Source organism: Dendronephthya gigantea, unplaced genomic scaffold, assembly GCF_004324835.1.
Source record: "Dendronephthya gigantea isolate DGI-Jeju-01 unplaced genomic scaffold, DenGig_1.0 000078F, whole genome shotgun sequence".
Lineage (NCBI taxonomy): Eukaryota > Metazoa > Cnidaria > Anthozoa > Malacalcyonacea > Nephtheidae > Dendronephthya > Dendronephthya gigantea.
Window position 1 is genome coordinate 61,744 of NW_021163088.1, and position 17,495 is coordinate 79,238.

General features: G+C 35.9%; 1 pseudogene; it reads right to left on the reverse strand.

The window, feature by feature from the left end:
• Positions 1 to 9,892: 9,892 nt before the first annotated feature.
• LOC114532135 lies at positions 9,893 to 13,593 on the reverse strand (annotated as a pseudogene).
• Positions 13,594 to 17,495: the final 3,902 nt, after the last annotated feature.

Here is a 17,495-nt window from a genome sequence, read left to right on the forward strand (position 1 = left end):
GTTATAGAAATTTTTTGGCTCTATAGAATTTTTTTAAACTTGCTCAAATTTCCCATTTTTATAACTTTTTATAAAATAGAAAATTGGGGTAACCGAACTTGTTTTCGAGTAAAATGCGTGAATAGGTAAAATGACGGCCATATTGAATCGCCATTGTTACCATAACAATGGTAATGACGTGATACTCAAAGACAATTTTCGAATGTTTGCAATGTTGGTTAATATATCTGGAAAATTTCATTTCGTTTAGCAAGAAATTTCCTGCCAAAAATTTCAATCTAAATCATTAGTTTTCAATTCTTAAAACTGTAGGGAGCCACCTTAAAATCGATTTTAAGGAAATTACGGATTCAGCAATTTTTGCTTCATGTGGAAGATTGTTACAATGTAGGGCTGCACTAAAATAGACCTTTCCCTTTTAGCTTTCAAGCGCGCAATGCGTGACGGTAGTTGATTATCAAGGTCAATTTAAGTTGTGATTTCGCCATGTTCAGGAGAGAATTAGTTTAACAAAGAAGTGAAAAGAATCGGCAAGGTTCTTACAAACAAAATCGCTTATAAACAGAGCGATATCGCAATTCAAAGTTGCTTGATAATCTACTACCGTTACGCATAGCGCGCTTGAAAGTTAAAGGGAAAGGTATATTGAAGCACCTCTTACCTCGGCGTGGTTGGTGATAGAGTTTCTCTGTTTTTAAGATTGTACGTAATATCTCTGTCATAGTTCTGATGAAAATGTTTTTTTATATACAATTATAAATCTCACTAATGAAGGTAATTTATAATTGACTACATTAACCTATTAAAGATATAATATATGAAAAGTACTTGATTATATCACTAAAATAAATATTCATTAAGTCTGGATCGGACCAAACTTTGTTTTTACAACACAATGTATATAGTATGTTGTTCTAAAGGCGATAGACATAATTTTCTTAACACAAATATTCTGTTGTTTCCTATTGAGACCAACTTCGTTTAACATTTTCATGAACGTGCTACATTCCTTCGAGAAAACACCTCAGGTACTATCTGACAAATTAATAAATCTAACAGTTTTAAAATTATCTCTTTGCTGTGAAATTAAGTCCTTGTACCTTTCCTTTTTGCGGTCTACATTATTTTTGAGACTTTGATTCGTATCCGACAGAGAGTTCAAGGATGTACAAACAATTGTTTAAATCATCTGGGCGATATGTTTCACCGGTTATTATTGATTGGCTCTTCTAACCAGGTAGATCGACAAATAAATTTGAGTTGTGAATGGGTTGAAATGTTTTCGCGATAAAATTCATAACGGAATCGTGTCTCCAGGTAAATCGTAGGAGGTACGACTGGCATCCAGCGACCACATGCATATAAGAGTTTTAGGACTCAAACAGTAGGAGCAATCCGAGTTAGACAAAATTATCTACTTTGTTCGTGTAGGTAGAGTGTTGTTAATGTAGCGAATGGAGGAGTTATAGATGTTCTTTGGCGTACTTGACTGAGCTTTGGACCACAAAGAACCTGACATGACGTTAGAGAAAAAGGCGCCTTGAAGAGGAAGATGGTTTTGAAATTTGAAATTTTTCTTGTTCAAATAATTTAAAACGTTTTAAGACTTCCTTGGTTGAGGAAAACACGTCGTACTGTATGTTAACATTGTCAGAGGTGGATTTCCATAAATACTTTGTGCAATCATTTATTTGGAGACGTTTTTAAGACTCTTGCACTGAGTAAACTTGGTGGATGGAGGGCATATTATGCCGCATGTGTTTAGACCAAATTTATTTCTTGTAAGGAACACATTGTTCAAAGTTCCTGATACGGGAATTTCAGGCCATTTTCGTATAAACTTGTTAGTAACGGAGTCCATTTTCGACAACCAACGTTTTTGATAAGGTAGAGACAGTAAAATGCCAGGAGGGTTTCGACAGGAGATAGCGACTATAGAGTAAAATTTTGTTCTTCGGATGTAGCGGTTTAAGGTCAATTTCTTTCATGATATCTTCAAGCAGAGTGACTAGTTATTTTTTATGATCTTTATCGGACATATTGAAATCAAACTATTTCCCTAAATATCGGAACGAATCTCCTATACAATTTTTTTCAAAGCTACATAATTGCTCATGGAGCAAAGCCCTTGAAGCTAGAGTACGGGAAACTACTTAAAAAATATATATTTACTTATGAAGTTGCAATTTACCAATCGATCGATGACACACAATAGCTGCTCTATCGAACCATATAGGCTACAACAATTGCAATAACCAAGACAATGACCATTTTCTTTATCATTGATGAGTATCCATTATCAATAGGTTCTGTAGGACTCAATCGAAATTGATTTGTGCGATTGTCTTTTAGCATCGAAACCTCCTTTTCTCTTATTACTTGCGCGCTCATCTCATTTGCTCTTTCAGCAAATTCTTTTGCTTTTTCAAAAGTCTTCGTTGACTTATTGTAGGTCAGAGCCAATGATGTGTACACTAGTACTTTGATAGCAGTTGGCGTATCATTTTCTGGAAGATTTTCCGCAATACATCGGGCTTCTTCTACAGTTTTGATTGCATCCGCGTCTCGGTCCAAATGCATTAAACACCTTCCAACATTGTTAAGTAAAAACACATACTCTTCACTTGTATTTAGACTCATCTCCTCCCGCATACGACGAGCAAATTCATAGCAATCAAGGGCCTCCTCGTTTTGCTTTGACTGAAGAAATAGATCTCCAAGAAGCTTATGACACCAAGACGTTAGTTCGTGTTTACCCAAATGTTTTTCGGCTTCATTAATTGCTTCCTTATAGTATTTCTTGGCTTCCAAAAGACACTTTTTGCGACCTTCCTCTGCAAGCGGATAATTTTGTCCGTAACGTTTGATTGACTTTACCTTCCATAAATTACCGAGTTGCATCAGGGAGAGTATTACGTCTGCTTTCGCCATGGGTGATTCAGGTAACTTCTTTCGGATATCTAACGAATCGCACAAATATCTTTTGGCTTGGTCGCCCAATTCACTGGCATTAGACTTTTTTTCACCTTTAAATTGGCTTAAAGTGTATCGGCCAATTTGGAAATAGAAATAGGCATGTAGTGAAAAGTTATTTGGGAAACATTCTTTGTGATCTTGAAACTTTTCTCTAGTTTCAGTTACTTTCCGATTATATTCTCCAGAACCCCAGGCTAATGACTTGCGACCTTCTATTTCGGCCAACAAACAACCGAAATTAATTTCATTTGCCCGTTCTTGATTCATTTCTGCCAAATCAGAGCATGCTTGTATGAATGTGTTGAGCACCGTTTCAGATACCATATGTTTCACAATATTGTAAAAGAATCTGCACGATGATTGGTACATTTCGCTTTTTGTAAGAATCGTGGAAATTTTTGAATTTTTTATGTTGCTGCAAATTCCCAAAACATTTTCGATGTTATGTACTTCTCCTTTCAGAATTTCCCGGTTCCTTAGAAATCCATCTTTTGCATAGCTATCAGTGGTCAGCTTCGCACACAGGTCGAGAAAGTGCTTGACCATCAATTTTTCTGCTTCTTCTCTATTCTGCACACTGTCCGGTTGATCGATTAGGAATGATTTAATCAAAAGATGAATCGAATATCTCTTGCCTGATTTTTTCACCAGACTCCTTTTAACTAAGTCTCTCAAGTTGGCTTTTCTATCTAAATCATCCCCATCTAATACTGCTTTTGCAGCATCCTCGTTAAAATCTCCTTGAAATATCGTTAGACGAAGAATTGCGCATTTCTGTTCTTGGTTCAACATCTGAAAAGACGTATTGAATGCCCTACAGACAAATTGATTCGTTTCAGCGTTATTCAATGTCTTCATTGGTTGTTGTTCTAGTTGTGGAAGGATTTCTTGCGGGTCATCGTATTCGTTAACAAGGGAGGCTGCAATGCATATAGCCAGTGGGACGCAGCCACACAGTCGACACAACCTCTTCAAGAAATCCTCGTTTCCATTAGAACATAAGGACTTCAAAAGCGCCATACCGGATTTCTCATCCATTTCTTTAATTTCGCATTTTTGGAATTTTGATACACTCGTTATTTCATAAGAGATTCTGGATGTGGTGATAATCTTTAACTTTTGGTTGGAATGTTTTCGCAGTAAACAGATGAACTCATCTAAGTCTGATCTAGTTTGGGGTTGAAGAAGTTTATCAATGTCGTCTAAAACAAAAACGATTTGTTTGCTTACTTTTTTTAACCAAAGAATAAGTGATGACTTTGGATCGTCGTCGTGGTTTACACCTACATCACGGCAGAGTCGCCGGATCACTTCATTTATGGTGGGGGCGGTGTTCAGATCGATGAAATATACAAGTGTATTATGAAGATTGGTTAGACGATGTGACAATTCGATTGCAAGAGCACTTTTACCAAATCCTGGTCCACCATGGAGAGCAACGACACTAATATCTTCTTCTTGAAATAATTTGATCACGTCATTTATTTCTTTCTCGCGGGCAACAAAGTTGATTATCTTGTCTGGCAAGTTGCTTCGATACTCAAGTTCATTCTTTTTGCTATCTTGTGAATGAACCTCAAATGCCTTTATTTTCTCCTGAAAATCATCCATTAGATGTTTTACTTCTTGAAGCTGAGCATTAAGATCATTTATTGCCTCCTTATTTGACAACTGATCTTCTCGTGCACAATTAAGTTCTTCCTTCAAATGGCTGGATTTCAACGACAAATTTTCCCACATTGACCGAACCGGATCGCTGACACCATTGGTCTTCAAATTTTCCAGGTCTGCCTTAGTTTGTTCGATCTCCGTGATTCCACTTGGGTAGGCAGCTTTCAAATCGTCGAGGAAGTTTGTAGCAATCTCGAAGTAGTCAACTTTTTGTGGATTTGATAATTCCTGACTGGCCGCATGTGCCCATGTATTCCTAACTTCAGAACGGAGATTTTGCGCATGTTTAAGATCAACTCGAGTTTTCCCAAGAAGCGCTTTGTCCTTCATCCATTCAATCACGTTGAGAAGGGCGGAAAGCTCTGTTGAATTTGAATCTTTGACAGTTAGTCGGTTATTCCCAAGTGAAGGCATGAAAAATTTAGCAACTTCCCAATAATCATCGTACCATTTTTCCCCGTTGCAGTTATTGGACCATGACGGATTTTTCCCCTTTTTATGTGCGGCTTCCAATTTCTTTAACCACCATATTTGACATGAAGAACAGAGACTAAGATTTGGATTTACCTTTTTGCAACACAGGTTTGTGCAGCGTACACTCTTGTCGAAATCATTACACAAATCCATGTAGAAATCTTTTACAATTTCATCGACATAAGCTGAAACTGGTTTCTGGATCAATGGAAACATTTCCCCAACTTCTAACCAGTTTCTGTGCTTTTCGGAAAAATCCATAATGAAAATCTATAAAAGATATTTCAATAATTGTATTTAGCAACAACAGCAACAGCGATCACGCAAGTTAGGACCGTATTTGACGCATATAAAGTGTCAGAGTGAATAGCAATATTGATGAGAGAGGGTGTTTGTCAGTCGTGAGTAAAAATAACCTCCTAATAACCTCCTTAACATAATGCTGTTGTTGAGGTTAATTTTCGATATAATAGAATTTAAAAAAATATTCGAAAGGACATGAAAATAAGGATCGATGGGCTTGAACTCATGCAATTGCCATTCGTTGCTTACAACGTGTGTATCGTAAACAACTAAACCGTTTCAACACCGTTTCAAAACTTAAATTCAACAGAGCTTTCCGCCCTTCTTAACGTGATTGAATGAATGAAGGACAAAGCGCTTCTTGGGAAAACTCGAATTTTTTTGAACGCTTATAAAATTATTTAGTTTCAATCGAAGTTTCGGATTAAATTTTAGTCTTTTGCTTCTTCTGTTTCTTTTTTAGATCTTGAATTTACTATGTATACAAAGTTTTTATATATGTATACAAAGAATTACAGTTAATCTCAAATATTTTTTTGGCATAGGTATATCGTTCGTATTTCTACCACTTCAGTGCAATACAGTATATACGTAATAGTGATAGTGTGGTTTGATAGTTATTCATTATTATAATTATTGATATGAATTTGTTGAGCGCAAATTAGCATGAAAATGTTCAGATGCGCTATAAAATCTTAAGAAATAGAAAACCTTTTTCGTGTTTTTAGATCTATACAGTTATAGAAACTCGCCAGGGATCATGCGAGATAATCCCACAAGTGTTTCTATAACTGTATAGAAACAAAGGGAAAAATGTTTTTTATTTCTTTTATAATATAACTCGATAAAAAGATTTTGTACAAATATTATAATTCTCATTACATTACTTATTATAAAATAAGATAGTGTGGTTGGACGACTTTGGATGACGTTATTATGTTATGTCACAATACGAACCGGATGCAATTCCTAATATGCTAGCAGGATTGGTACCTCACGCCAGGGCGTTGAAAAACAAGGGCGGCGAATCGCGCTTAGGAATGGCCACATTTTCTAATTGAGATGTAATTCCAAATTTCGGGGCCAATAATATGATAAAAAAACTCAAATGGCAGTACATCATGATCATCAAGCCTGATCATCTCATTTCAATATATTTATATAGATTCTCATGACGTAACGCAGGGACAGGTTTGATTTTATTCCGGTTATTCATTGTTCACGGATACCTATATAAGACCACAAGATATTCTCGTCTTGTGTTAAAAGTAGAAATTAAAAAGTCAGGTTGCTACAGCATAGTTTACAAATGATTAAAAAAAGGAAAATATATGGCCACACCACAATTAACCTGTATTTACATTGTATTGAAACTTTGAAGGTTCTTCAATGAATGCCTTTGTGTTCAAGCGGGAACTATCTCATGGGTTTATTTTTATAGGTACAATAGCATGGTTTCGAGTGCAATTTGGAAAAAAACATGCAGGAGTGAGTTTTTCCAAATTGCACGAGAATCTATGCAATTATCTATTAATAATATATACATAAAAAAATTAAGCGACACGTGCTACATAAATATATGATAAATAATTTCTTCAATCAACAAAATTCATGCCGAGTCGCATGTTGTTTTCAAATCGTGTCAAAATAGCTATAGAACGTTTTCGACGTTTTTAAACAAAATTTTTAATTTACATAAGGAGACAACAATTATAACACTCAGGAGCAGTTTTAAAAACGTCTTAAAGAAATTAGCACTGGGATTTCCTTTTTTTGCACTGGTTTAAACCAATCAGAATTGAGAATTCAGATATATATATGTAATATTTAGCAATTATTGAATGAGGTTCAACATGATATGAAGAATTATCAAGCCGAAGTTTGTCATTATCAACCGAAGCCGAAGGCTGAGCTTGATAATGACAAACTGAGACTTGATAATTCTTCATATCATGTGAAAACCGAATTCAATAAATGTTTTATTATTTATTTCAAAGAACGAACATGTATTCCTCAAAGTTGCCGAACCTTTCACTTGAGGAAGCCATTGTGTTGATGTCTTCGCCATTCGTGTGACGTCAAACGTGGGATACGACTATTAAATCACACTAAAAAAAGTCGTATCACACTTTATGACGTCACACGTTGGATATGACGATTTCACACATGGCTATTAGCCAATCACCGACTGTGAATTCTTTTAAATAAATAATAATATAATTTATGTATATGATTAACAAAAAAAACATAACGTATTTGGATTAATCGTTCGACTTCAAACAAAAAAATACCCACATGTCAACATGAACAATAGACAATAAGTATTATGCTCAACGGCAGGGTTCCCACGACTTATTTGCGTATAGCTGTTTCCATAGAGGGATAGTAATGACAGAAGAAAGAGACAAAAAACGTTTGAGAAGAATGCATAATAAATAGACCTTATCGGTAGTTACGTCACAAGATTTTAACGTCACAACGTTTTGAATTTAGAACCACCTTGAATGAAATGGATTTCAAGTCTCACGAGCCAAGTGCTCATTTGCAAAAGTCAACAAAACATCCTTCTTCAACACGTGTATGAAAAATATTTTTTATCTTGATCAATAAATGTTGAAATAAGCTATAACACGGGGTAGTGTCGCAGTTCCTCGCAAGAATGATTTTCCTTGGCTGAACTTTACAATATATTTCTGTTTCAACCAACAGCATAGCTTCGTTGTTTAGAAACCATAGAAAAGCATTGTCCAATTGGACGAAAGCTTCCGAGATGTCCCATAACATGAGAACGGCCAAGGGCTCAGGGGCCAAGACCGCAAGCCTCGTTCTCGCGTTAGATCGCGTATTTCCATACTTATTTGTCAAAATGGAAAATTCTTTTTCATGCATGTGTTGAAGAGGGTTGTTTTGTGTCGTTCCACATAGCTTGTGAGAGTAAAACTTGAAATCCATCTCATTTAAGGTGGTTCGAAATTTAAAGCGACAATGTTGTGACATATTTACCGTAAGGGTCCATTATATCCTATCAAGACTGATCCATCCCTCCATGGTGGTTGAACGAAATTTTACTTAGTAATTCCCGCTAAACGGAACGTTTCACAATTCAATGTGGCTTTTGAATAGTACTTCTTTATTTTGTGTCATGGCTTCTGTGCATGGCACATAGGCGCTGCGTATTTTAAATGTGATTAGTTCATTCGTAGTCACATGACTTTAAATAAATGCAATGTTTCCCGCCAGGGAACTAGTGAAAAATTGTTGCCCGCTTCTTGTCGTATCAAAGTAAAGTGGGTTTTTTTAAATGAAATTGTTGTGTAACATGTATGTTTTTGTTTCTATATAACAAAACACACTTAATGTACACTATACCTCCGGAAATAGTGAGTTTTGTTGTCCCTCGAGTCTCAACATTTTGACTCTTGGGAAAACAAAACTCACTATTTCCCACGGAGCATACATTAAGTGTATATTATACAATAGCGTATAATTTCGTTCAAATGAATTAATCTGTGTTGGGAAAAGTAGTTAATGTTTCACAACGATGAATTTAAAGATGAATTTCGCCAAAAAACAGTTTAAATAGATTTGCTAAAACATTAAGATATTTAAAACTATACAGTATTATATCATGTTTATAAACTGAACTGCTCTCCCCCATAATCTCCCACTGCGAAGGAATGTAAATTATGTTAATTGCTTTGAATGGGAAATATACTGCATGCATGTTTTCTATTAAAACGTTGAAGGACAAGGTTGTCAGGCTTTAGAACTATCCGTTGCCCAACACATAATTGCAGATTTTGGAAAATAGGCGGCCTTACGATGACCTTGGCTGACTTGTGACTTTCTATTGTCACATCAAACAGGGGTCAATTCAAACTAAAATTCAACACTAAAGTAAGAGAACACTGCATAGCAAGTCCACTGCGTATAATAGACCAAATTCAGTTAACATGCAAGAAGGAAATAAAGCACTCATCATCTAAAAAGTTCATACTGAAATTAGTATAATTGCTAAGATCGTCTGTAAATTGTCAAGTTGTGCGGAAAATATAGTTATTCGAATAGACAATTCGTGTTTACTTTTGTATTACCGGCAGAAGTGTGCAACTAATTAGTTAGACACTTCCGGCCATAATACAAATATATACAAAATTTGCCAACTTCGTATGGTTATAGTTTCCGTACTTTACAATATTTCGAAGTCAAACTTGCCAAGTTTTACTAAGTTTAGTATGCCCTTTTCGGAAATTCCATTTCCGTTGCCAAAATCAAAAGTTGGTCTTATTATCCAAGTGGTCCATTGCGACCGACAGCAATGTTGATAATCATATATTGACAAAGGACCTGTCGCATATATACTGAATATAGCCACGTTTACAGTTTCTGTAAGAGAAATTCACTCGCTCTGTTGCAGTTATATAGTTTTTATAGTAATGTTCTATATTTAGAGTACTTATATGGTTGTCATAGTAAACATGTTAAATTTCTTTAATTTTAGACGTGTTCTTTCAGTTCTGTAATTTATATATATCATATGAAATTATATGGTATTGTGGTATGAGCGTATAGAATATAGAATATACATTACTTACACAAATTCCCCTGCAACATTAGCCACTGTATAAGCAAGCGAGCTGCTTCTCTATAAGAGTTTTCTGTCACGTCTATCTTTGCATGATAAAATTTAATATATATGTATACTTCGTAAAGGAGGAAACAACATCATGCGAAGCGGCGCTATCCCAGCATGCATCGAGAGCGCGTTGCAATCCTATCCACAGTTCTTTGCGCCAGTCACCGGATTTAAATTATTTTCCCAAAAAATAAACTAAGTCCATTCAGAATGTTTAAATAGGCATTAAAACCTTCATTTCTTCTCCATACGAAAAGAAAGATATAAACAAATAACAAATCGTTATATATATCTTTTTGACAAGAATCTGGATGGAGCTTTGCTTATTTTGAAACATGCTCCTGACGTAAGAATATAAAAAAGAAGTAAGAATATTTATCCCCTTTTACTTATTTTAAGCAAAAATTTGCTAAGGTACACACACACAACCCAAGCCATATTCGCACTGATATAATACGATCGATCTCCCACATTGAAGCTTATCATGGATGTATGGCTTAGGTTGTGTGTATGTTTCCTTGTGTATTTTACCAATCGATTGATGACACAGAATAGCTGCTATATCAAACCATGCATATAGGCTACAACAATTGCAATAACCAAGACAATGACCATTATCATTGATGAGTATCTATTAGAAATAGTTTCTGTATGACTCAATCGAAATTGATTTGTGAAAATGTCTTTCAGCATCGTAACTTCCTTTTTTGTTATTATTACTCCTCTCATTTTGGCGTTCATCTCGAGTGCTCTTTCAGCAAATTCTTTTGCTTTTGCAAAAGTCTTCGTTGACTTTTTGTAGGTCAGAGCCAATGATGTGTACAATCGTCCTTTGATAGCAGTTGGCGTATCGTTTTCCACAAGATTTTCCGCAATACATCGGGCTTCTTCTAGAGTTTTGATTGCATCCGCGTCTCGGTCCAAATACTTTAAACACCTGCCAATATTGTTAAGTAAAAATACGTACTCTTCACTTGTATTTAGACTCATCTCTTCCCGCATACAACGAGCAAATTCATAGCATTCAAGGGCCTCCTCATTTTGCCATGATTGAAGTAATAGATCTCCAAGAAGCTTATGACACCAAGACGTTAGTTCGTGTTTACCCAAATAGTTTCGGGCTTCATTAACTGCTTCCTTATAGTATTCTTCGGCTTCCAAAACACATTTTTTGCCATCTTCCTTTGCAAACGGATCATTTTGTCCGTAACGTTTGCTTGACTTTACCTTCCATAAATTACCGAGTTGCATCAGGGAGAGTATTACGTCTGTTTTCGCCATGGGTGATTCAGGTAACTTCTTTCGGCTATCTAACGAATCGCACAAATATTCTTTCGCTTGGTCGCCCAATTCACTGGCATTAGAGTTTCTTTCACGTTTAAATTGGTTTAAAGTGTATCGGCCAATTTGGAAATAGAAATAGGCATGTAGTGAAAAGTTATTTGGGAAACATTCTTTGTGATCTTGAAACTTTTCTCTAGTTTCAGTTACTTTCTGAATATATTCTTCAGAATCCCAGGCTAATGACTTGCGACCTTCTATGTCGGCCAACAAACAACCGAAATTAACTTCATTTGCCCGTTCTTCATTCATTTCCGCCAAGTCAGAGCATGCTTGTATGAATGTGTTGAGCACCGTTTCAGATACGATATGTTTCACAATATTGTAAAAGAATCTGCACGATGATTGGTACATATCACTTTTCGTAAGAATCGTGGAAATTTCTGAGTTTTTTATGTCGCTACACATTCCCAGAACATTTTCGATGTTATGTACTTCTCCTTTCAGAATTTCTCTGCTCCTTAGAAATCCATCTTTTGCATAGCTGTCAGTGGTCAGCTTCGCACACAAATCGAGAAAGTGCTTCACCATCAATTTTTCTGCTTCTTCTCTGTTCTGCACACTGTCCGGTTGATCGATTAAGAATGATTTAATCAAAAGATGAACGAATATCTCTTGCTTGATTTTTTGACCAGACTCCTTTTAACTAAGTCTCTTAAGGCGCCTTTTCTATCTAAATTATCTCCATCCAATACTGCTTTTGCAGCATCTTCGTTAAAATCTCCTTGAAATATCGTTAGACGAAGAATTGCGCATTTCTGTTCTTGGTTCAACATCCGAAAAGACGTATTGAATGCCCTACAGACAAACTGATTCGTTTCAGAGTTATTCAATGTCTTCATTGGTTGTTGTTGCAGTTGTGGAAGGATCTCATACGGGTCATCGTATTCGTTAACTAGGGAGGCTGCAATACACATAGCCAGTGGGACAAAGCCACACAGTCGACACAACCTCTTCGAGAAATCCTCCTTTCCATTAGAATATAAGGACTTCAAAAGCGCCATACCGGATTTCTCATCCATTTCTTTAATTTCGCATTTTTGGAATTTTGATACACTCGTTATTTCATAAGAGATTCTGGATGTGGTGATAATCTTTAACTTTTGGTTGGAATGTTTTCGCAGTAAACAGATGAACTCATCCAAGTCCGATCTAGTTTGGGGTTGAAGAAGTTTATCAATGTCGTCTAAAACAAAAACGATTTGTTTGCTTACTTTTTTTAACCAAAGGATAAGTGATGACTTTGGATCCTCGTCGTGGTTTACACCTAAGTCACGGCAGAGTAGCCGGATCACTTCATTTATGGTGAGGGCGGTGTTCAGATCGTTGAAATATACAACACGGTTATGAAGATTGGTTAGACGATATGACAATTCGATTGCAAGAGCACTTTTACCAAATCCTGGTCCACCATGGAGAGCAATGACACTAATATCTTCTTCTTGAAATAATTTGATCACGTCATTTATTTCTTTCTCGCGGGCAACAAAGTTGATTATCTTGTCTGGCAAGTAGCTTTGATACTCAAGTTCATTCTTTTTGCCATCTTGTGAATGAACCTCAAATGCCTTTATTTTCTCCTGACAATCATCCATTAGATGTTTTACTTCTTGAAGCTGAGCATTAAGATCATTTATTGCCTCCTTATTTGACAACCGATCTTCTCGTGCACAATTAAGTTCTTCCTGCATTCCTTTTAAGAGGCTTGATTTCAACAACAAATTTTCCAACATTGACCGAACGAGATCGCTGACACCATTGGTCTTCAAATTTTCCAGGTCTTCCTTAGTTTGTTCGATCTCCGTGATTCCATTTGGGTAGGCAGCTTTCAAATCGTCGAGGAAGTTTGTAGCAATCTCGAAGTAGTCAACTTTTTGTGGATTTGATAATTCCTGACTAGCCGCATGTGCCCATGTATTCCTAACTTCAGAACGGAGATTTTGCACATGTTTAAGATCAACTCGAGTTTTCCCAAGAAGCGCTTTGTCCTTAATCCATTCAATCACGTTGAGAAGGGCGGAAAGCTCTGTTGAATTTGAATCTTTGACAGTTAGTCGGTTATTCCCAAGTGAAGGCATGAAAAATTTAGCAACTTCCCAATAATCATCGTACCATTTTTCCCCGTTGCAGTTATTGGACCATGACGGATTTTTCCCCTTTTTATGTGCGGCTTCCAATTTTTTAACCACCATTTTGACATAAGAACAGAGACTAAGATTTGGATTTACCTTTATGCAACACAGGTTTGTGCAGCATACACTCTTGTCGAAATCATTACACAAATCCATGTGGAAATCTTTTACAATTTCATCGACATAAGCTGAAACTGGTTTCTGGATTAATGGAAACATTTCCCCAACTTCTAACCAGTTTCTGTGCTTTTCGGAAAAATCCATAATGAAAATCTATAAAAGATATTTCAATAATTGTATTTAGCAACAACAGCAACAGCGATCACGCAAGTTAGGACCGTATTTGACGCATATAAAGTGTCAGAGTGAATAGCAATATTGATGAGAGAGGGTATTTGTCAGTCATGAGTAAAAATAACCTCTTAATAACCTACTTAACATAATGCTGTTGTTGAGGTTAATTTTCGATATAATAGAATTCAAAAAAATATTCGAAAGGATATGAAAATAAGGATCGATGCGCTTGAACTCATGCAATTGCCATACGTTGCTTACAACGTGTGTATCGTAAACAACTAAACCGTTTCAACACTGTTTCAAAACTTAAATTCAACAGAGCTTTCCGCCCTTCTCAACGTGATTGAATGGATGAAGGACAAAGCGCTTCTTGGGAAAACTCGAGTTTTTTTGAACGCTTATAAAATTATTTAGTTTCAATCGAAGTTTCGGATTAAATTTTAGTCTTTTGCTTCTTCTGTTTCTTTTTTAGATCTTGAATTTACTCAGCAGGTAATTTTTCATAACAAATTTTCCGAACAGTTTTTATATATGCATACAAAGAATTACAGTTAATCTCAAATATTTTTTTGGCATAGGTATATCGTTCGCATTTCTACCACTTCAGTGCAATACAGTATATACGTAATAGTGATAGGGTGGTTTGATAGTTATTCATTATTGTAATTATTACTCCGGCGTCAGCGACGGAGTTGAAAATTCGCCCCGGTTTTGTTTTTTTTTTTTTTTTTTTTTTTGTGGGTAGCCGCGGCTGCGCATGCGCGGCTAATCACTTTGTCAGAGTCGAAAGTGTCCGCGTAGCATGAAGGGATCTTCGGCAGTCGTCGGTAATCACTCGGACAGATTGGCGCTGAAGGAAACACTCGAAAAATTTCCGACGTTTAGTCAGATTTTATTCAAAGGGCTGCTTTGAGTTTTGGCAAATTTCTGTATAAAAGTCAAGGTAAAATCAACGTTGCATTATTTGTGTCAATATTTGTCATTTCAATCGCTCATTTGTCCACTGCCGAGCAATTTTGATCACAACCGGATTATACGAGCGTGCAAATCTTTAATACTGCGTGGCTTGTTTGCAAGTTTCATTGATAATATCTTATCACTATGGTAATCAGTCCTACAATCAGTCAACATTGAATGCCATCATTCATCATTGATATGAACGTGTATTGCTTCAGTAGTAGTTACCAGGAAGGTATGTCCTAGGACCTAGATTTTCCTCCACATTATTTGAAAGCAATGAATTTGAATGGCCCATTATTTGAATGGCACATAAACATTGTGATAGTATATAATTTGAAGATACCATAAGCACAATTCACTGTTCTTTTGACTCTTAATCAATTGCTTCTTGAGATATGGCAAGCAAAAACCTTGCCATTGTGCAGGTATTGAAGTTAGACCTTGCCATTGTGCAGGTAATGAAATTAGACCTTGCCATTGTGCAGGTATTGAAATTGAAACCAGCCATTGTGAAGGTATTGAAATTGAAACCAGCCATTGTGAAGGTATTGAAATTGTAATGTTTAATGTTTTATATTAATGTATTTTGCTTGTCATATCTTAAGAACCAATTGATTAAGAGTTGAAAGAACAGTGGTTATGGTGTATTCAAATTAATACTATCACAATGTTTATGTGCCATTATTACTGAGACTTTCAAATGATGCATTGGTAGAGGAAAATCCAGGTCCTAGGACATACCTTCCTGGTAACTACTACTCAGCAATACACATTTATATCAATGATGAATGATGGTGTTCAATGTTGACTGATTGTTGAACTGATTAACACAGTGATAAGATATTGTCAGTGAAACTTGCAAACATGCAAACCTCGCAGTCTTATTGGACCTAGGAACTAGTGCTATTATCTCCATGCTGATAAGTTATCTGTAATCAACATTGCAAACCACCTGTACCTTCCTTCTGGATCTATGAAATCACACTATCATCTTAGTTATAATGGTGATAACAGATTGTTATTGTCAATAAACTTTGGGCAAACAAGCCTTATAATCTTACTGGAGCAATAATCATTCTAACATTTATTAACTATATAGCATTCATTGATCAACAAAATAACCAATGTTGTATGTAACAAAGACATGCTGATAATCAAGGGACATCAAAACAAAATAATTTGAAAACGTCTGAAATCTTCTTTCTCTACTTTTAAACTAAGCTTTATGTTATCAGAGGATTCGTGCCACCATTCTGGAACCTTACTCTCTTTTTTGTTCTCTCCAACTATTCTGCTTAAAAATATGCATTTCCTATCTCTTGTAAATCTGCTTTTATATATGTTTTGATCTGTAGTAAAATGTATTTAATACAATAAAATATTATAATATATAGATTGTGTAATAAAATCGACTTCGTTATAACTGTATTCAACTAGCTAACTGTAGGATTGGAACTTTGTTTTTCTTCAGTAGTGACAACTGTGCTTATCACAGGAAACTTATGCTTATCTTTTTTTTACCTACTGTCGCCAGGACTTAATTAGTTGCACAAGTGCATGGATAGGTAACGCATGCTCCGGACGAGATTTAATTAGTATAGTTGAGGCATCCGACTAAGCACCAAGAAAAAAAGAGACGGTTATAGCAACAACAGCCAAGCTTAGAAGCAATTGGGAAACCATCTGTAAGTTACCTCAATTCAATTAACCGTATTTAGCGTGTTTGGCACAGTTTTTAGTTTAGTTTAGGATTATATTATATTAGGCTATATTTCTCTATCTAGTCGAACCACGTTTCATGTTTACGTCATACCTTTATGTTCATGTTCGTCCGACCTTCTGCACGATACTACACCTTTTATTGTTACAATTATATACTTGAAAATATCGTCTGGAGTTTTGCGATCGTATATTTCGTTGCATTGTTCCGTTAGAATTGGTTGGTGTTATTATCAATATCGTTGCCCGCGGCAAAATTAGTACCCATTTTTTACGTGCGTTTGAACTGTTTTCCGTGCAATTGCGACACCTCAACCGTGCTCACCCGTAAGCTTTGTACTTGACTATTTTCGCAAAATCGACGGTGATAGAGCTTACACTAACTATAGGGCATTTTTGCCGTTTTGTTTGGCATTAGAATGTAAGAGTAAAGGGCATGTTACACAGTGCAATTTTTCTTCCAACTTGCAATGCAATTCTACTTTTAAAGAGATGTAAATTAGTGAAGAGGCTTCAAAATGTAAGTGTAAGAAACGCCATGGAGTGTAATAAAGACAAAAGTTCGGTAGTTGCCAAATTTACATCTCTCAAAAGAAGAATTGTATTGCAAGTTGCAAGAAAAATTGCACCGTGTAACAGGGCCTTAAGCATCAGTTGATATTTACTCGCTATTTACTCGTTGATATTTACTATAGCAGCCTGTCGTTTGACATTGAATACAAAATAGGTTTATCGCAGTTAATGTTTACGGCTACCCACATGTACGCATTGCGTACCTATTTTCTTTATTTGTCGTCGTCGCAAGTCTGTAATGGCGCGAAATATACTAGTATTTAAATTGTGTATGTGACCGTATTTATCTACGTCCCAGTCTTATCTCCCAATAGTTCTGGTGCACAGCTTTGGCTAATTTTCTAATAGTTAACCTGCACCGTAAAACGAGAACGAACGAATATGCAAGTATGCTAATGTTTTCATTGAAATTA